The sequence below is a fragment of the Acomys russatus genome, chromosome 30 (genome assembly GCF_903995435.1).
Source record: "Acomys russatus chromosome 30, mAcoRus1.1, whole genome shotgun sequence".
NCBI lineage: Eukaryota > Metazoa > Chordata > Mammalia > Rodentia > Muridae > Acomys > Acomys russatus.
The window spans coordinates 4,723,761-4,745,863 of record NC_067166.1 but is presented as its reverse complement, the minus strand read 5'-3'; the positions used below and the strand labels follow the sequence as shown (position 1 = coordinate 4,745,863).

The window sequence follows — 22,103 nt, the reverse complement described above, 5'->3', positions numbered from 1 at the left end:
TGGGAGGTTGTAAGAAAGCCTTTGCTTTTCTCTTCAAGGAACGGGTGCCATCGCCTTTCTTTCCCCCATCCTAAATGTAGATACGCTGCCTCCAACGTCTATCCTGCAACTACAAGGAGGCAGACAAAATAGAAAGTTCTTAAAAATGGCACAGGAGAAAGTAGAAAGCTTCGGTCCATGATAATTCTGTTTACTTCCTGACACAACCCTGACATTGCCTAATTCTGGATTTTTTTTTTTTTTTAAATTAAGAAAACAACAAACTTTTTTTGTGCTTTAATCTGGTTTTCTATTTATTAAAGATGACATTACTCCTAATTAAGTCAGCCTGCGACTCAGATACCTCCACTACCTTTTTGAATGCTTTCTTTCCACACCCATCTGCCTTTAGCCCATGTTCAGCGTCTTCACTGGCTTCCATTTCTACAGCGCTTCCTGGGCCCTTTCTCACTATAGCTCGGGCCACTGTGCCCTCGGGGAATTCTTCCATATTCCAGCAATGCCACCTATGTCTTGTGTCTATAGCTTGCTATCAAGTCCTCAATGGCCAACATATCTATCTCACTTCTTCCTGAGGACCTTTCAGATCTTTCCAGGGGTGACAGCTTAAAAAAAAATTTACAGAGGTGAATTCTTAGAAGAGTTTGACTTTATGTGATAAAGATAATATCAAAGCAAAGGACAATATATCTATGCAATCTCATGTAACAAATTTATATCAGCATTTCCCCGTAGGGAGGGATTGAAATGCCATATCTAAATATCCCCCCCTTTCTCCTCGATGAGCCAATGAATGCATAAAGGAGAAATACAGAGTTAGGTTAGAAGCAATAGAATCAAGAAAGGGTAAAAGTCCACAGGATTCCATAGACATGGAATAGCAGAGCATTCAATGACTGTAGAGAGGTCAGGGAAAGTTCCACAAAGGTACAGGACAACCTAAGTGACACTACGGCCAATGGAAGGGGGTGAAGTAGCTCTTTGGTCTCAAGTCACATTTTAACTGCTGAGTGTGGTGAGTTTTTGTGTATTGTTCTCATTATATTTAATAGGAATTGGGTACATAATTCTATATATTGTACAAGGAAAACTGGATCATAAAATATTCTAATTAAAAATTGTGCTCTTTGTGGTTTAATTCACATGTTTTCTTTGTGTTACAACCTAATATGCTTGCTTAGGAAAACACATTTCATTGTTTTTGAGTCATTTCCCCATCTTGAGTTTATTAAACTTGAATTAAAATAAATTATTCTAAAAAACAAAGCTGAGGGTTGACTTTTTTTTTTTCTTTTTTGCACTGGCACTTGAAAAACCTCTGAAACTAAATAAAGTTAAAATTCAAAACATAATTTAAGTGTTAAAAATGGTAAGGTCTTGCCCATCACAAATATAGACGCCCATTGTGGTAACATGGGAGCCACCATGGTCTCCCAGCCTTTTCTGGCTTGGGCAGTTTGACTAATGTGATGTCAAATGGCTAATATAAGGCAGTAAATTAAGTTACTCATCCTACGCTCAGCCTCTTCCACCAGGTTCTTGCAGCAAAGGGTAACAGAGGATAAACAGTTCCAAGAGCTGATATAAATATTATACCATAGATGTGTACTACAGCATGTCGCTTACCTTAAAGAAGAAGAGAGGAAAAAATAGCTTTGGGAGAAAATATTTCAAATGTTTCTTTCTCTCTCCCTATTATGTTTTATAAGTATGTATTACAGAAGAAAAGAGTTCTCAGCAAATTAGGCAAGCCCACTAGGAATCCCCAAAGACTGCTGTCACTACTAGACCCTGATGACAGCTGGCATTCTGAAGAAATATATCTAAATTGTGGGGTTTTTTTTTTCTTTTGAAAGTTAAGAAATACAGAAAAGTCATAGGTTCTGATTGCATATTCTGGCACAGTCTCATCCAGCTTGTAGACATCGTGTCCCCTCTGTTGTAAACCCACATATGGGCCCTCCTTCAGCCAAGTTTTTCACACAAGCCTGGAATCCTATCTGCTCCTTTCTGATCTTTCAACAGTTTCAAGGAGTTACCCTTCTTTGTTTCCGTAAAGCAGCCACCCACCCTTTCAACTTTATGTCACTGACATTACTCATCACAGGACAGGAATAGGCAATGACAATTAGATGTTTTTAAGCATTGGAAACACACCAATGTTCTAAATCTCTCTGAAAAACTGTCTAAGCGCTTACCCAGCTTTTGTTAATTTGCTCAGATGTCATTAAACATTTCCTTAATTTGTTCTTCCATTCACTTCTTCACTCAACACATATTTATCAAGCACCTACTATGTGCCAGGCCCTGCTCTAGGATTGTGGGATAGATCAGTAGATAAAACCCTAAGAGAAGCACGAGTTCTCGTGGGCAGTAAATGGCTATCATAATAGATAAGTGCAAAGAAAGACAGATAGTGGTAAATGGTGTAAGAACAATCAGAGTAATGCAGAGAGAGAGAGAGAGAGAGAGAGAGAGAGAGAGAGAGAGAGATGAGAGAGGAGAGAGAGAGGAGAGAGGCACAGACTGCTGATGGTCACTGAGAGGTCAGGGGAGGCTGATCATGGTTGGATGTAGCAAATGGATAAAAGATGGAAAGATGGTCAGGGTTGAAGCAAATGACACCAAACAAGGAAATTGAGGACAAGATCAGGGTCCTTTTTAAGGTTCTGGAACTGGTTTTAGATGAAAAGAGATGCCTGGGTGTTTTTAGCAGAGACAGTGATATGATCAGATTTAAGTCTCTAATGTATGGCCTTGTGTTCAGAACTAACTGTAGAGGTCAAGTTCAAAAGCAGGGAAAATAACTAGGGGGCAACGGGGCAGTGCAAATACTAGTTGAATGCTCTCTTGGAAATACATGGTTCCCTAGGTGAAAAGCTACAGGGAACTAATGGCTGCTGAGAGAGGGAGACTCAGTCTTCCAAGGAACCAGCCTCCTAACTGGCTACTCAGTGCTCAGCTCTAAAATAATATATATAAGCAACACCATATAGACTGACCAGGTTAAATTAATATGTGTGTGTGTATATATATATATATATCAATATATCAATAATAAAGATAAAGAGGTCACAAATTTGAGCAGGGGTGACATGGAAAGAGTTGGAGAGAGGTGAAGGAGGGGGAGAAAGGATGTCAATACAGTGCTCATATTTAAAAACATTCTCAAAAAGCAAATATTAAAATAAAATAAATGTGCATATTCAGCCCAGCGTGGGTTCAATGTCAAAACACAGTGCTCACCTCATGGCCAGTTTTTCAACATAGCATTTTCTTAGAGCCACACGGAGTCTACTCTGATCTCATTTATGTACATGGGCCAGCACTTGTAGTCCACCTCCACCCAAAACACTATCCAAGGAGAGGAAGACATTTGGCCTTTGGCTCAAAACAATGTTTCTCTGTGCTTTAGAAAAGTTGTATTTGTAATGTTTTTCCTCTTCCAAGGTATCCTTGATACTCCAGGCTTTCATGAAAATGCTGTCTTGTGCCTGGATTTATCTTTTCACTTTGCATCTTCTTGGTTTCAACTGCAGTACATCCAGCTACATGTCACCAAAGCAGACTGGTGTTTCAGCTGGCACTTGGTCTCCCTGTCTGTCTCAGGGATGCCTGAAAGAAGCCTTCCTGCAGCTTACATATGGTGAGTGACATCATCCTAGGGTTACCAGTACCTCATTCTTCAGCATTAGCACAATTTGATTTGCCTCTTCCAGTTTTCAGACCTCCTACAGTGTTCTTATTTCCAGCCCTGGAGTCATCCAGAGCCCACTTAGCAGCAATAACGATCAACAGTCCTGGAGCCCTCAACCCCTATTTCAGTTCTGACTACCTTCTCCCATTACCTATGCCAGAGGTTGCTGGCAACCCACCAGCCATATCAGCCCGCAGATGTGCTTTGTTTGGCCCTGATTGTGCTTAAAATGTCTTGAGTAGTTGCCAATGCTTAAAAATAATAAAATTTATATGAAAAAGTAAAATCTTCATTTATCTTCAGACATTGGAAGACTGGGCTAAGCCAGGTGTGATGTCCACACCGCAACAGCCAGCAGGAATAGAGTAGCAGCTGCGTCCTTTGACAGGCACTCTGCAGTTCTCCGAAGCCCACCCACATCTTCTGCATCCTGTTAAGATTCCAACAAGCTAACAACTCCCTATATATGTCAATGAAACAACTACAGCTTCTCCTCTATTGCTACTTATCACATCATCCTTTCCAGAGTTATCTCATCCTTTCCAGAATCATTGGGGATAATGAACATATTTTTTTTAGAAGTAGATCTTACAATAAAAAATAATGTCTACTAACATACAGAAAAAAACAAGAGACATAAATTACACAGAGGAAAAGTGGATTGCTTTCTCATGTGTTCTCAAGACGAAGGTCTGAATGGATTCTCGGGCTGTCTGCTTTAGCGCAACCTGCGTGATGTTAGGCGTGCCGTGTCATCTCTCTGTGGCCCACTCCCAACTGGATGTCGAGGAAGGCAGACAAGGCAGTGTGGCTGTGAATGGACACTCACCATGGCCACTTCTAATTGGATGCTATCATTTCTGTTGATCGTCTGACCATTTTCAGCTGCCTCCATGGATGAGGAGACATTCTGCAGGACCCCATGAGAGCTGATGAACCGTCCAGTCAGTGTGGTATAAATGCATAAAGGATTTATTTCTTCTAATCGCCGCCTTCAACCGTGCCTAATCCAGTCTTCATTTCTTGTCACTTAATACCATCTGGGATAGAGCCCATGAATTTCCAGCCACTCTGAGCCACTACAGCTCACTACACTTACTTTAAAGTATCAATCTCAATTTTGATGTTAATCCTTTCCCTCCCTTTGGGATCTTTCTTGTGTGGTCTACAAAAAAGTCCAGACTCTCCCAGTGGTTTCTATAGGACCCTTCTACTATTGGCTGGCTGTCCAGGAGATGTAGCTCTTAACTATGCATCTTCCATTTCTTTCTCCCGTCATTATCTAGTGCCACAAACTTACAGCTTCTTCTCATCAGAATTTTCTGTTTGGAGCAGTCACCACCACGAGCAGGATGATAGATCTGAAAGCTGGCTGCTTTCTGCAACACCTACTTGGCCTACAGTTGGCTCCGTTGTCTTAGTGACCTCTGTCTTTGTCTCTCCTTGGCCCCTCCCTTCTCCCATCCCTGTCTCTCTTTTGTGGTACTGGGAGTTGAACAAAGCATATTTCACATACCTCTATGTAAGTGCCCTGCCACTGACATATATTCTCAGCCTGCTTTTTGCTTTTTATCTTGAGATAGATCTGCCTAAGCTGCCGAGGTTAGTTCTAAACTCACTCTGTTCCCCGAGCAGACACTGAACTTATGAAATTCCTGCCTCAGCCTCCTGTGAAGCTTGGATTCCAGGCATGTATCACAGATCTAGCCCGATTGTCTCTCTAGCTGGTTCCCAACCCAGACAGGAACATGTGCAAGTCAGATAGTAGGGCCTACACAGGCACCTAGCTAGGGAATCCACCTTCCTCAAGAGTAAGAATCTGTGGGCCCCAAGCTCTTGAGTCTTTTGAGCCTTCTTGTTGTTTGTGGTGGTGGAGGAATACTTCTTGCTCTCCCCAGATAGAAGAGAGAAATCACTTCTGATCCTAAACCCAAAGGTTTCCTCAAAGATGAGGAGCCCATTGAGGCCCACCCTTTCCTCTCCTCACTAGTCTTGGTTCATAAAGACTAGACATGAGCTTGACTCAATTATTCAGCCTTTATTTATTTCCCGAGAGCCATCTGATTGATTGTTGGCCACTCTCTTCCAAGTGCTGAGTCTGAGAAAGCACTGCTCATAGCCTCATAAATTGCTCCATTTGAGCTTGGAGAATCAGCTAGGGGACTTTTCAGTAAGAGGGACAGAGAATCTGACAAAACATGGCTCCACTGGTGAGGAAGTATGTCACCTTTCCTACCATACAAGTCTAACCAGAAAGATGCACTTCGTGTCACACTTGGTTCCTGGCTCCCGAGATCCCCACTTCCACTCTTTCTCTAGACAAAGAAATAAGTTGATCAAAGAGCCACAGGGTTTCTGTGGAAGCCCCCGAGACTCACACCATCAAAGACAAGCTATCCCATTGTTCATATAAGTCCCTGAAGTGTGACCTGGGTTCTTCTACATGTCCCTGACCACACTGCCATGCTCAGTGATAAAACATGTGACTCCAAGAGTGGCTTGAAGTTTGGAAATAGCTTCCCTCCATCCTTCCGCATGATGTCCATCAAAGAATAGCTTTCCTCCATCCCTCCCCCCTCCCCATGATGTCCATCAAAGAAAGTCACACATTTCCTACATCCAACTATGTCCAAACACAGTCTAGTAGACAATGCAAATCTAAGTTGTGCACTTGGCAATATCCTCAAAATGCTGCCTTGGAATAAGACTGACCTGGATCCAAATCCTTGCTTAGTGCAAGGAACCCTTGGTTAGAACTTAGTTTCTCAGAGACTCAGTTTTTCCAACCATAAAAACCAGGTGTCACTGATAATGTCGAAGTTCTCAAATTGTTAAGAGGGAAAAATAAAATGTGCCTGGCACAGTTATTCTTATGTAATATCTAGCATAGCTGGGCACTAAGTAATTAACATTGTTATTAATAGGTACATCCATCTTCTTGGAGAGAAATACTATGGGTAAGGACTAAAATATGAAGGCTGCTTCTCCACTTCTTAGAAGAGGCAGTTTGATAGTGTTATCCCATAGAATAAGCTGGCTTTCTTGACATTTCTTCTGTCACTCTTTCGATATAGCAGAAGGAGGATAATGTGAAAGCTGGGAGGTGTCAGAGACTCAGGGGTGTGAGTTGTCTTAAGTAATGGCAATGCATGTGCGTATATATAGATATGACCATCACATATGTGTGTATTAATATATGAAAGGATGGCTTTATGAGTTTATGTGGTCACTAGGACACTCAGGACCAATTAAGTAGATAATCATAATTTCCAAAACAACACTCAATACTTTGGTGACTACAAATTCAGGATACCTATGCATTTAACAGCATTTCCACACATAAAAGGAGCCGCTTAGTGCACTTTTTGTTTTGCTTTTGTGTTTAAAGCAATGCAGTATTTGTCCAATTTTTTTTCTTTAAGCAAATTACAATTTTTGTAATGTTAATTCACATTTTTAAAAAATGTATTTTTAACAATTTTCATTTTCTATGTCTCACAGCAGAGGCCAGTCAGCCTGAAACGAACTATGCAGCCAAAACTGGTTTCAAATTTATAATCTTCCTGCCTCAGCTACCCAAGTGTTGGTATTACAGGTATGCACCATCATGGCCTGCTTAACATTTACTTTTTAAATGAGATAATACCACACTTACACTTCAACTTTAGCAATCTGAAATGTTACTTTGGAGAAGGCAGTAGTAACAAAGTTAATCTTCCTAAGAAACTGTGAGTGTGCACTGAATGGTTTGGATAACTACATAAATACAGTAACAATTCATTGTTTCACATTAGCATTCTGAGGAGAAGATATCAACTGGCTCCCTCTTGTGGAACTGGTCATTTAAGCTGTTAGAGAAGAAAAATGTATAAAACAGCACTGAGGCTATCTTTTTCTAGACACTTTCGATGCCTCCAAATTAATTTTATAGGTTGTTTTTTTAATGCACAAATCTAGAAAAGGAGTTAACACGGAAGAAGGAATGACTGTATAGATTTAAATTCTAAGGCTTTTTCTTATTTTCAGCTGGCATTATTAGACTGTCCTAATTCAAACTAGAGATTGTTTAATTAAGCACACTTATATTTCATCTCAAAGTTGAGCTAGATTAAGTTCCTTACAATATAAGTGGAATGCTTTATGGATCCTGTGGTACAGATCCTACGTGTTCCCATCTACACTGCTTTTCTATATAGCACGTGACCTCTCAATGACTCTCTTGATGCCCCTTCCTGAGAATGGCTCCCACCCAAGTCAGCAATCTTCCAAGAATGTCAGCAGCCACAACTACCACCGCCGCCTTCTTTTTTTCTTTCTTCTTCTCTCTTTAAAATTATAATTTATTTACATTACATCTTGATTGTAATCCTCTTGCTCTTATCTTCCTGTTTCCATGTCCCTGCCTCTTCTGCCCTATTCCCCTCCCTTAGACCTCTGACTGGTGTCCTCCTCCTCCAGCATCTGACCACAGCCTATCAGGTCTCATCTAGATAGCCTGCATTCCCTTCCTCTGATGTCCCTTGGTCGAAGAATGGATAAAGAGACTGTGGTACACTTATACAATGGAATACTATTCAGCTATCAAAAACAGGGAAGTCTTGAAATTTGCAGGCAAATGGATGGAACTAGAGACAGTCATCCTGAGGTAACCCAGACCCAGAAAGACCTGCATGGTCCACTCATTTATAAGTGGATATTAGCCCAACATACCTCCAGCTTCTTGGTATATAAAGAACAGACCTAGTTGCTCAAAACTGAAAGCAATTCTTGGGCTGTAGGATTGTCAGGCATTCAAGACACTTAAGGAGAGGGTGGTCAGATGCCCATTAAACACTTGGGAGAATATGTTCAAGTTCAGTCAGCTATTTGAACTTTATAATCTTTCCTGTGTTAGATGATTCCAAAGCTTACCCATTTAACCCGATACCTAACATTTGTTACCTGTTGCTGTTTTTTCAGTCCTAACATGGTTAAGATGTTTCAAATAGTACAGCAAAGATCTTCACTTTTCTCTGAAATTACCACTCTTAAAAAAAAAAAACACACACCCTGGAATCTTTTGTTGTTGTTTTTAAAGATTTAATTATATATTATGTATACAGTGCTCTGCCTGCATGTAACACCTACATGCCAGAAGAGGGCACCAGAAGAGGGCACAGATGGCTGTGAGCCACCATGTGGCTGCTGGAGATTGAACTCAGGACCTTTGGAAGAGTAGGCAGTGCTCTTAACCACTGAGCCATCTCTCCAGCCCCCAAACTCTGGAATCTTAAGAGGGACATCCCCAGTACACTGACAGCCAGTGGACCATGGTAGTGACCCAAGCCTCTTTCACTATTGTTTTTAAGTGTATTTAGTTGGGACTACATTGGCTATTTCTTGCAGCAAGTGTACAGGTACAACTAAGGATGACGTTTTAATGCACATAACAAATGGACAATACAGAAGGCAGAGGCACACTCATCCTGGGGCCACATGGCAGCACGCCGGGGTGAAGGGTGTGTGCTGTGCTTGAACTGCATATGGAACTTTGCTCTGCTTCTTGCTAGATGGGAGGCCTTGAGTGTTTGGGCTCTCTTTAACTTATAAAGCAAAAATGATTATGTCATCAGGCTTTTGTGAAAATTAAATACTACTAAGAATTGCCTGGACAGAGTGTGGAGCTTTCTTCTCTTAGAGAAGGGAAGCAACAATATAAAAAATGGGGTCACAGCAATAAGACCTTGCTGCTTAAGATGTTAATAAGCAAGGATGGTAGATGACAGACTAAATAAAATTTTCTAGTGCATACCCACATTTCCCCTCATAGTTTCACCTTGTGAATAAAAGAAAATTTCTCAATCTCTCATATACTGTTTTGTAATATTCTGATCTGGGGTTACTATTTGGGACACTTTCATTTCTCAGACGTGGACTGGCACAGTGGGAGATTCTTAACTGCCCTGAAATTTAAACCTGCATTAACAGAATGCTATGCTTTGTACCCATTTTCCTTTGATCTGAGAGCAGCATTGAAACATGGTAGCAAAATCTTTCAGAAAACACCAGCTTCCAGTCTTCATGAGTTGAGGAATCTTCAAACATATTCATAGTTAAGGCTTAACTAGTAAATAGTTAAAAGTATGTTAGGCAGAGTTGGTTGGGCCTACAAATCACGTGCTTGCAGTGTATGCTGAAGTTTTATTTATGAAGATCCAGAGGTATTCAAAAGATGCATGATTAAAGTCAAATTTTGGAGGCCACTGTTTGCCGTTGTTAATTGAGGTGGTGCCATCATGTGGTGCGAGCAGAAACAGCATTTAGAGAGCCAGTACTGCAAATAGCAATCTCCTTTTAGTTTTTAATATATTATTTTTGATAATTTGACTCATTCATAACTCACTTAACTCTAACTTCAATTGTTTCAAATATTAAACAAAATGTGTGTTAATACTGGGAAACTTCAAATGAGTACATAGTAATTCGGCTGTGTATAAAAGGCGATATATCTACAATTAGCTTTTTGAACCACAATTTCATATGGACAAAAAATAACAAAATGAATTCATGAAATGTCTTGAATTCTGGACAATGTTCTTAAAACATTATATTGCTTCGATTTGTCTACTAATTTGATTTCTTCTTTTGTCTTTATTTGATTTTTCTTTATTAGTTTTAAACTTTTCATCAAATGATAATTACATTGTTAGACATCTCTCTTTTCTCCCTCAAATCCTTTCCATTGGCCCTCAATTCCCTTTCAAATTAAGACCCTTTTTTCCCTTTGTTTATTATTGTTATATGTATATATGCATAAATATGTAAATACGACCTCCTAGACTGTGTAGTGTTGCATTACACAGAGAGGCCTAACACAGAAAACCACAACTAGTCAAATCGCAGAGGAGAACTGATCATGGGGTTCATTACGCATCTACTATAACTTCCACAGACACGTCTACTACACAACTCCTGTACCTAAAGCTGAGATTGCATTACTGAAGACGGAGTGGAAAGGTGGTAAGAGCCGGAGGACCAGAAAGTCTGCTGTGAAATGGTATCTCCTAGAAATGGTACGGAAGTCACACCCATAATACTGCCACAAGATGGCTGGTTAAATAAGATCCAAACAATGTCGACACTAATAGACATACTAACATGGAAGTGGGATATCGCAAGTGACCCAGCCCCATATACAAAGAACTATGGCAAACTAAGGACTGTTAAAAGATGGAGAATTAGTCCTCCTCAGGGATGAGCCCTCCTAATTGGTTATCCAGTGCCAAATGATTAGCCTTGAAATAATACAGTAAAACCAAACATATAAATATGATGTTCTGTGGTTGACATGGTAGATTGCCCATATTATAACTTAAATGGTAATGAAATTTAAACAGTGCACATATAAAAGGAGAGGGGAGGAAGAAAGGGAGGGATGGAGGGAGGGGAGCGACAGAGACAGAGGAGAGAGAGAGAGAGAGGAGAGAGAGAGAGAGAGAGAGAGAGAGAGAGAGAGAGAGAGAGAGAGAGAGAGAGAGAAAGGAGGAGAGAGAGAGAGAGAGAGAGAGAACGAGCCTATTAACTGGAAATAACCGGTTGGAACATGGGCCACTGTAAGATTAGGATATAGTGGGTTGTGGCATACTCTCGAGTATTTAAAGAGACAGACGCAAATGATGAGGTTTTTAATTAGGCCCCGAAACCTGAAGCTACAGATAAAGTACTGCTGTGTGGAGCTAAGAAGGTGTTGCCATCAAGGATGGAGAAGTCTAGCTGGGGCCTAACTAGAAGTTTTTACAATTACCAATTAGTGTTCATGGTACTGGAAGGTACTCAGCATGCTAACGGAGGGAAAAGGCAATCATATCTCCCTGCCTGTGCGTGCTGGTGTAACAGTGGCACTACTGTCATAGGAGTAACCGCCCACCTTTGTGTTGGACTTCAGGCCCACTCCATGAGATGGAACCCATACTTGACATTGCTAAACTGGCCAAGAACTTGGCACTAGATAGGTTATAGGCCTAGGGAAAATTTAATACTGTAATTCTGCTTTTTTTTTTTTTTAAAGCCCATAGCAAAAAAAAAAAAAAAAAAAAAAAGACTCCTAATTACATATTATCTCATAGATCAGTGCTTTGCTCAGCTGTCAGAGAAGCTTCTTCTTGCAGCAGATGGGACTAATACAGAGACCCACAAAGGGACAGAGAGTGAGAGACTTTGGAGCACCTAGTCTTAAGTAGGACGTCTTCCTCAGAACTGTCAGCTTAAGGCTCAAGGATACATATGGAGGAGGAGGCTGAACGATTGTAACACCAAAGATTATGGGTTAAATCTAAGGAAACAGCATCTTCCAGACCAACAGGATTGATGCACATGCTAACTCACAGGGACTGGCAGAATGTACAAGGCCTGCACAGGTTCAAGCCATATGATTTCTAGCACCGAGAAGGGGAAGTGGACGCTGGCTGCCACCCCTAACCACGACTGGAAGATGCCAGTACCATAGGATGGAAGATGGCAGTACCATAGGAGGGCAATAAAGAACGGCAGCAACAGTAGTTGTGTTCCAGAAGCTGTGAAAGTGAAATCTGGATTGCTTTGGAGACCCCAGGATGTCAGAGTTCTGGGCCACCTGCCAAGGAAAGCTGCCAACAGGGAGTGGAACCAGCCCGAGAGAAAGAAGTGTGTTGACGTCAACAAAGCTGAAAGGAACTGGAGATCTGAAGATTGTTTTGACATCAGACATGGAGACACAGAGTTTGGAGTTTGCCCAGTTGGTTTTTGGTCTTGTTTTGGTTCTATATTTCCTATGATCCCTTCTCTAGGTTTGGAATGATGATATATATCCTGTGCCACAGTATATTCGAAGAATGTGACCATTTTTTATTTTGATATTACAGTTAAGAGGGGATTACAGTTAAGAGAGTTCATGAATCTTAGAAAGACTTTGAACTTTGGACTTTTAAACGTTGTTGAGACTGTAATAGACAATGGGGGGCTTTTGAAGTTGGACTGACTGCATTTTTGCATTATGATATGGCTACAACACCTATGGAGGCCAGAGAGTGGGGTGGGATGGTTTGAATGCTTGGCCATAGGGAGTGGCACTATTAGGAGGTGTGGCCTTGGAGGAAGTGTGTCTCCGTGGAGGGCTGGGCTTTGCAGACTTAAAAGCCCAAGCTGTGCCCAATGTAAAACACTCACACAGTCTCCTCCTGGCTGCCTCTGATCACAATGTAGAGCTCTTGGCTCCTCCAGCACCATGGCTTCCTGCGCGCTGCCATCCTTCCCGCCATGGTGATAGTGGACTAAACCTCCAAAACTGTTAGCCAGCCCCAGTTAAATGCTTTTCCTTATAAGAGTTGCTTTGGTCATGGTGTCTCTTTACAGCCGTAAAACTCTATGACAGGGTATTTACCTAAAATCAATGCACCTGATTATGTGGCAGATCTATTTCTCTCTCTCTCTCTCTCTCTCTCTCTCTCTCTCTTTTTTTTTTTTTGTTTTGTTTTTCGAGACAGGGTTTCTCTGTGTAGTCTTGGCCATCCTGGACTCACTTTGTAGACCAGGCTGGCCTCGAACTCACAGCGATCCACCTGCTTCTGCCTCCCGAGTGCTGGGATTAAAGGCGTGCGCCACCACGCCCGGCTCTATTTCTCTCTTTTAAGAAGCACATCTATACTGACTTCCAAAGTAGCTGCACTAGTTTCACTCTCATCAGCAGTGAATACATGAAAAAAAAAAGTCTCAGCTATTCACATCTTTTTATATACAGAGTTCCACACAGTTTCATGCCTTAAGAAACAAGCCAGAGCATGTCTCTTTTCATCTAAATCTGAGGAGAAAGGGCTGCTTCTGGCCAATGGAGAGTACCATTGAAAGAGCTGGAAAACTAGTCAAAGCATATGGATCATTTCTTAGGCTATTTAAACATCGGGCAATAAGGACTTGACTATCATGAGAAACAGTTAAGGAGGACACTAGAACAGAGCCAACGCAGATCCTTAGTTGAATTCCTATACTAAAATATGGAGAAATCCAGGCAGAAATCGATGGTTTTCTTGGGTTAGAAAAGCCAAGTAAGCTAGATATCTGGACCTGACAGCCCTGGAGATCTGCTGAAGCTCACTGTAAAGCATTCAGCTGGGTATGGATCAGTGTGTGTGTATGCGCGCGCGCGTGTGTGTGTGTGTGTGTGAGAGGTGTGTGTGCGTGTGTGTGTGTGTGTGTTTCTCTAACCATATAGAGAATCACCATACAAGATTAAAAGAAAAGACCCTCAGGGTTCACAGATCCAGAGTGAGTGTCTATTATCCCCAGGCAACTTGGAAACTTAAAAGTTAATTGGACAGAGAAACCCAAATAAAATGTCAGCATAGTCTTTCTTTTCTCTTTCCTTTTCCTTTCCTTCGTTCTTTCTTTCTTGGTTTCTTTGTGTCTTTCTTTTTCGAGACAGAATTTCCCTGTGTAGCCTTGGCTGACCTAGACTAGCTTTGTAGACCAGGCTGGCCTTGAACTCACAGACATCTGCCCATCTGTGCCTCCCCATGCACATATTGGGATTATAGGTGTGTACCACCATGCCCGGCTAGTATAATTTTTCTTAACAATGCTTTAAAGTGAACTTCCCCAAGGTAAACCACTTTTCCAGAATCTTATCCTGTCCCAGCAGGAAAAAAAAATTAGACTATTTGCAGAAATACAAAAAGCATCCTCATCCCCCAAATTTAAAATTTACTATCTGACATCCAATAATAAGTGCCAGATACATTAGTGCCTTTTACACTGGAGTGACTGAAATGCTTCATAGAAACTACTTAAAGGAGGGAAGATGCATTTTGGCTTGTGATTCAGTGGATTGCAGTCCACTGTGGCAGGAAAGATGTGCTGTCACTTGAGTTTTTGATCTTAGCCATTCTTGTGTGGTTACGGAGAAAGAATCAGTTATCTTAAAAAGTAATCTTATAAAAACCTTAAAAGAATCACAAATTTAAACTTTCATCTAAAAACAACCAGACATTTCTGCTTTAAATCCTCAAGGTGCACATCTACTCATTAACAATTTTTATTAATGCATATCAGGAATCTGAGGGCAAACATGAGTCCAAGGACTTAATCATTACCTACCCACCAAGCCAGCTTCAGCGAGAGAGTCACGCCAGTGATGGCTAACTGGGCTGTTGTTCTTCCTCCCTAACCCCAAGAAGTCCCCAGCTCAACTATTAAGAGTGTAATTTTCTGATCTTCAAATTGTTCCTCAAGATTTCCTATATCAAAGCCACTGACAAAAACATCTTAGCCTAACTTCCTAAAATGTATTTAAATCAAATGAGGAATTCTGTAAAATCATTAATCTATCTAAACAATGTTATTTTATGAAAGTTCATCTTTGTGTTGATCTGGAGGAGAATTGCCCAAATGAGTGGGCGGTCACCAAGGGAACAACCACAGCAGGCAGTGAGGGTCTCCCTGTGCCCAATCGCAGCACACCACATATGTGAGGGACATAGCAATGACACACATGAGAAGAGATAGCATCAGCAAGAAGCAATCTGGAGACAAAGCCCCTGGGGCTGTGCCCCTCCAAGGTACACCTATCACAGCTGACAAAAACGGTGTGCCGTCTCCAGGAAACTCAGCTGCCTAGTGATGCTCCCCCTGTTCGGTGGCCGCCAGAGACCAACAGATGTTATGAACACAATGGACCTAACATATCGACACAGCATTTCACCCAAACACAAAATACTATTCCTTCTTATCAGCACCTCATGGAATCTTCTCCGAAATGACCATATAGTTGGTCACAAAGCAGGGCTTAACAGATAAAATGAAACTGAAATAATCCGTTGTATCTTGTGAGAGCATCGTAGATTAAAGCTGGACTTCAACAATAACAGAAACAACGGAAAGCCTACAAATTCATGGAAACTGAACAACTCTCTACTCAATGACCACTGGGACAAGGGAGAAATAAAGAAATTAAAGGCTTTCTAGAATTCAATGAAAATGAAGGCACAACATACCCCAAACTCATGGGACACAATGAAAGCAGTGCTAAGAGGAAAAGTCAGAGGACTAAGCTCCTTCATAAACTGGTACGGAAGGGATATCATTACCAATCTCCCCAGGTTAATTAAGTTTTCTTTGAAATGAGTGCAGGTAGAGCAGTGTTTAGATTAAAACCAGTTCTCAGTGGATTATGTTTAAATTCAAGAAGTGTGGTTCAGGGTCACCCAACAGCACACAGACGTATAAGAACGGACTCCCTCCTTCAGCTAGAAGTGTGGTTCAGGGTCACCCAACAGCACACAGACGTATAAGAACGGACTCCTTCCTTCAGCTAGAAGTGTGGTTCAGGGTCACCCAACAGCACACAGACGTATAAGAACGGACTTCTTCCTTCAGCTAGAAGTGTGGTTCAGGGTCACCCAACAGCACACAGACGTATAAGAACGGACTCCTTCATCAGGTATAAGTCTTGAAGGGGAGATGAACATGTTTTTGTCTTGGTCCCAAGTGTGGGATGCGGAAGAGAGTAGGTGTTTATCCACTGCGTTGGGGAGCTTGGTTGTTGCTGGCTGAAAAACATCCGTGAACGGGGGTGGGGGGTGGGGGAGGCTTTTGGTTGAGACTTGGTATTGTTTGGCTGTTCATCACTTCACTTCGAGGTGCTCCTAGAGAGACCTGCTCCGGGGAAGGGTTCGAGGCTCTGGGCTCTGGCTGAGGCTCCAGGTTCCAGCAGCAACTTCAGTGGAACTGCTGATCTACTGAAATCCTGCTAACTACGCCAGGAGAATTGTTCCTGGGAGGTGACACCCAGGTTTCATTCTTGTTTTCCTTGATCTCCTTTTCCTCTTCTTCAGGCTAGTCAGGTTGTAAGGGAGGTAGGCCCGTTTAATGAGTTCATAATAAAGTGTAATTGTTAAGGAAATTGAGCCTACAAAAATCTCAACTCAATGCGATTCTATTTTTCTTCCATTCTCACACTCTCTTAGTTCTACAAAATATAATGAGGGGTCAATAGTTTTTCGGAGCTCTCAGATGAGCAATGAGCTGGCTGGGTATTTGTTAATACACCGAGACTTCCCATGTGTTTGAGACCATTGCTCTTCCTTCTATGACTGATTAGTCTATTTTTTTAAAAAAATCTTAGTGACAATTGTAATATATTTTGAAATGTAACATATCCTGAAGAAATGAAGAGCAAGGACGTAACTCGTTGTGATTGTGCCATATGACACTGCCTTCCAATTTTCTGTGAGATACGAAATTCCCTTTCAATCTTGAAATATAACAGATTGATTCTTTTTAATTACCATAATAAATTTGGAGGTGAGGAGCTGTATTTTTAGTGAACTTGTCACTAAATGTGTCTAAAACCAATGAAAAGTAGTACAGCTTTTACATGGGTAATTCTTGACAACTGTGAATAAGTGATCATTTTCTCATTGTGTTTTGAAAATATTTCAGCCATAAAATTGATAACTACTTACCATTTAATGGTGGCTTTTTGGAGATAAAATAAAACAAATACTGTTATTCCTCCTGTTTAAAAAACAAAAGGCAGAGGAAGAGGATCTCTGTGAGTCTTCACCAGGGTATGCTAAGACCATTAGGAAACACAGATATTTACAGTGACATCACAATAAAGGTAACTATGGTAACCTCTTTCAATGTAAACGCACTGAGGACGTTAGGCTTATTTTCTATCATTCTCTGCTACCTACTATTTGCATGATGAAAATTTGAAAATAAGTTTTATTCACTTATTTGGGGCTGTAATATATTTCTCCATTGTTAGGCTAAATTTTTGTTTTTCATTTTATGCAAACTTACTGAAAAATTCATCCTAACCCATCCATAATAATTGCAATGTGTCTCAGTTCTGCCCTGTAGCTCGTTGTTTTTTTTTTCTTCAGTTTTATGAACTATACAGAACTTGTTATCAAAGATAGTCTGTGGGATAAATAAGCTCATATTCTACTTGTTAAATGTACAGAAAAAGCTATGTTCTTTCACTGTTCTTACTGCCACTGGCTGTTTTCAAACTGTTATAGCAGAACGGGCATTGAGGAGACAGATCACATGGCCTGGGAAGGTTAAATCCTTCTGGTCTTATTTATGCTTTACAGAAAAGTCTGCTGACCCCTACAGTTCAGGGAAGGGACAGCAACCTATTTGTAGTCTGAGAGCACAAGGCAGAGTGAGGATATGATTGGAGAACCCGTGTCAGGCATATCGGCCTATTTCTGTTCTCCACGGCTTTTAAAGGGTTAACTTTACATCAGGCTGCCATACAATGTGCCCTAAGTATTCATGGGGATAAGGAGTTGGTCCCAGGTTCCTCCAAGGCTGCCCAAAGCTTCAGGTGATCAATTCCCGTATGATTATCACACATAAATATGCATATATTATATGTAACATATAATATATACATATGTGCATAATAATAGTAAGTAAATCCTTGCTATTTGCATATATGATTTATACCATCCTATTTATAAGGCTTGACTGTATAATAGTATGATTGACTTGTAAGGAGAGAAATCCACTGCTCACAGTTCTAGGGGCCAGAAGTCTGAGGTCTGGGGGCCACAATGTTTGGGTTCTGTTAAGGGGGGTCTTCACTCTATACAGGAGGAACCGTCTGGTTGGTAGGCTCCTGCCTACAAGGGCAGCTATCCCTTTAATAGGGCTCAACTCTTACATAATGCATTTGGTTTTTGTTTTGTTTTGTTTTTTGTTTTTTAATACATCTACCACCAAATGCCATCAGCTTGCTGAGGGGCAGGGATTCAACCTAATGCATTTCAGGAGGATGCAGACATGCAGGTCACAGTGCTGGGCATTTGCTCCTTGAGCCCTGAAAGAAAGCTGGACTTCAAGTCATACCCAAACTCTCGCCCTATTTCACTCTCTGGAGGCCTATAATACATTTGAGGAGAGACTTGCTGCTTGTGTTTCTGTTTTTTATTCCAGTATCAGCCACTGCTACTGCCAAAGGCTATGAGGTGTGAGAAGGTGGGTTTGGTCTCCTTAGGGAGCTTCTCTAAGACTAGGACTTTGCATGGGCTGGTCACTGAGAGCAGACATAGCCTGTACTCTGCCCAGACATGGCTTCCGATCTGCTATTCTTTATCTTCTAAAAGGGTCGGTCTTCTATTTCTGCCTCATTGCTTTTAGCATTTTCCTTTTTTATTTTCCCCAAATCTCCTTCCTAATGCTTCAGAGAAGTCTGCATTAGGGAACTTTCTAGAATCCATATTATGGTTCTTAAAGGAGATTTGGTTTGCATCAGCTAGCGACTCTTTGACCAGCTCCCCTCGCCCCTCCCTCTTTCCCAATTTGTGCAGACCTTAGATTCTGCCAACACGGAAAACTCAGACCTGGCTTTCCATTCCCACCGTCAGCCAGAAGAGTGCACATTGCCTTTCAAAAGTGTTTTTGAAAATGATAAAAATGTGTTTAATAACTGGATACTTACTTTTTGAGGTAAAAGATTTGTAACAGATATAAGTAGGTACAAGAGGAGTGTGTGCTTCTTTGACCTTATTTCAACTAACAAGTATATGGCATTTATATGGGGTTTGCTCTTTACAGATTACTAATCCATAAAATTATACAAGAAGTGTATCATATTTTCAAATACTCTCATTTGATCTCAAAACTAACTTAATATTTATATACCTAGCAGGTGTGCTGTGTAAGGCAGTCAATAATTGTGTGTGTGTGTGTGTGTGTGTGTGTGTGTGTGTGTGTGTGTGTGTTCAATAGCCTTTGTACTTTGTACACGCCTTTGTACTAGGCATGCGTTTATAATACGCCTCAATAATAAATCCGTCTTCATAAAGTCATTTGTGTGGACTGGTGGTTGAAATTTTGGGTCACCCATTAAGATGCATAATTTCAGGTGGGTTTATATGAAGCTAGCATTTCAAACAAAAAATAACTACCATGCCATCAGTTTTTCAGTGGCATCTGAAACACTTGAAAGACACACTAGTCCAGTGTGTCTCCTCATCTCACACCAGCCCCCAAACATCTTCAGAAATATTTACTTCCACCAATCGATCAGGATGTCTCTTATACTCAGAGTTGCATTGAGGCTGAGACTTCAAGATCTAGTCCCTATGCTTTTAACCATATCATATGATTTTTTTTTTCTTTCTTTCTTTTTTTTTTTTTTTTTTTTTTTTTTTTGTTTTTTCGAGACAGGGTCTTTCTGTGTAGCCTTAGCTGTCCTAGACTCGCTTTGTAGACCAGGTTGGCCTCGAACTCACAGCCAACCCCATCCACAGAATTTCTAGATTGGAACTCTCTGTCCCAGGTCACTCAAGGCTGTGGCAGGTGGACATTTAAACCAACCAGCACAGCGGGAATGTGCTGTAATGACGGTGGAAGGTATTTACGCAATAGTAATTGGGCCCTGAATGAAGCTACTGTGTCTTCAAGATTTGTTAGAAAACCTAATGAGCACATCCTGCCAGACATTTCTGGGAAATACAATGTTTTTTGGAAAGGAAACAAACATGTTTTTTGAAATCCATTCCTAAGATGGCTACCTTTATGAGATCTTAATGGATCCTTTTGTGAGGAACCAAAATGTTCCTACATTTCTAATTTCACAGAGTTTAAGTCTTTTTAAAATCTGAAAATATAGTGGAAATGTCTTTATTTGAACTAGCGCTATTTTCAACTAAGTGGCATTTCATATAGTACAGACTGATAAATTAGTGACTCTAGATTTTTTTTATAATAAATTGTAACTTAATAAAAAAATAATGACTTTACTACTAAAGAGGTTAGGCTGTTCCTAGTATAATTTATTATATTCCATTCTAATTACCCACTTATAACTCAGAAGTGAAACAGGAAGGTTCCCAACATAACCAGCTAAGTCTGACAAAGATATTCCTTTTTAGCTAAGTCATTAACTTAAACTCATTAACCGAAAAACGGAAGGGAAATAGGTGGCCGCTGAAGACATTATTCTAGCTTCTAAGAGATGTTTATACTCTTACTTTTCAGGGCTGTGGGTTGTAGCTTTACCCTAAGCTACACCCCCAGCGCCTAAGAATCCTGTAAAGAGGCATCGTTATGAAAACTATAAAGAAATTGACATGTTGTAATCACATACTTCAATTCCGGGCAATTTTCTTTATTTTCAAAATAAATGACATTCTGATGTCATTAACACTTTAGACTATAAATGTGGTCTCATAATTGGCTTTTTAATATTTGAGTGAATTAAAACTTTATTAAGCTCTGTTTTTGCTATTAATGTCTTCATTACTGTGCTATTTATGTTAGTCACACTTTTAATGAAATCTTTCCCAAAGAAAGTGTTTTTATAGTTAAGATTTTATTTTTTATGTGGGTGGCTACTGTGCCTGTACAGCTGAGCATCACCTACGTGGATGCTGAGAACTGAACCTGCATCCTCTGGAAGAGCAGCCAGTGCCCTTAACTTCTGAATCATCTCTGAGCCCACCAAAGAAAGTGTTTTGGAAGGGTTCTTGAATAACTTTTATGGTTATCCCCGCCCTTCTCCCGCCCCCCCCTCCCCCAAGCAATCATGAGCAATTCGCTCTGGCCTTTATGCCAGTTGGGCTGCATAACCTCAGCGAGCCATGCATTTTCATTGTTTCTTAGCCTTTTGTAAACATTGCTCATTGCTGTCACTGATTGTCACCGAGGAGCCTAGGGTTACTGTTACAGATTCCTTGTTTTCCTAACTGGATGTGGACATAAATCTTCAACCTTAATGCTTAGCAACCTTATCAAACTATTTTTTTTATGTAAACATAAATCAGGCTTATTATGAAATCAGCCCCGTTCACCAGTATTTTTTTTTTCCTTCCTTGAACAGGGAACGCCCACCTTGTCAACTATTTTCCTTCTGGGAATTTATTACCCGGACTTTACACTCCCATGGCTTGACCCAGAAACATAAAATGACCTCCCCTCCCGTACTTGTTACTATTTTGGTAAATTTACTTGGCACAAGAATCTTCTTGTTGAGCCAACCACGCCTCCTTATATGCTCATAAAAAAAAAAATATATATATATATATATATATATATATATTTTTTTTTTTTTTTTTTTTTTTTTACTAGGATCACTCTGGGAACACAGTTACCGTTAACCTTTATGAGCCCTGCTGCTCAGAACCCAGCGCTAGCGCTAGCGAGGGCTACTTAAAATCACATTCAGAGACTCGCAGCTAGGAAGTCTGGATGAAGTCTCCAGCTCGGAAACCACTGAGCGCCTAGAACGCCGAAGCGTCAGTCAGATACAGTCCCCACTCTGGAAAAAGAACCCGGATCCCGCACTGGATGGAGGAACCGTAGAGACGAGACTGGGGAAAGTCACCCTTACCAGGTCCAGCTGGGCCCGCAGCACCGACACCCAAAAGAGCAAAGGCAA

The 22,103-nt window shown here is 40.8% G+C and overlaps 1 long non-coding RNA gene across 1 annotated transcript; it reads right to left on the bottom strand.

Moving 5' to 3' along the window:
• Positions 1 to 490: 490 nt before the first annotated feature.
• Positions 491 to 22,100, bottom strand: LOC127212462 (uncharacterized). The gene is made up of 3 exons (XR_007833551.1): positions 22,056 to 22,100; positions 17,170 to 17,221; positions 491 to 605 (listed from the first exon to the last, which is right to left on the bottom strand). It is a non-coding gene; the product is annotated as an uncharacterized LOC127212462 (long non-coding RNA).
• Between the last annotated feature and the right edge of the window lie 3 nt (positions 22,101 to 22,103).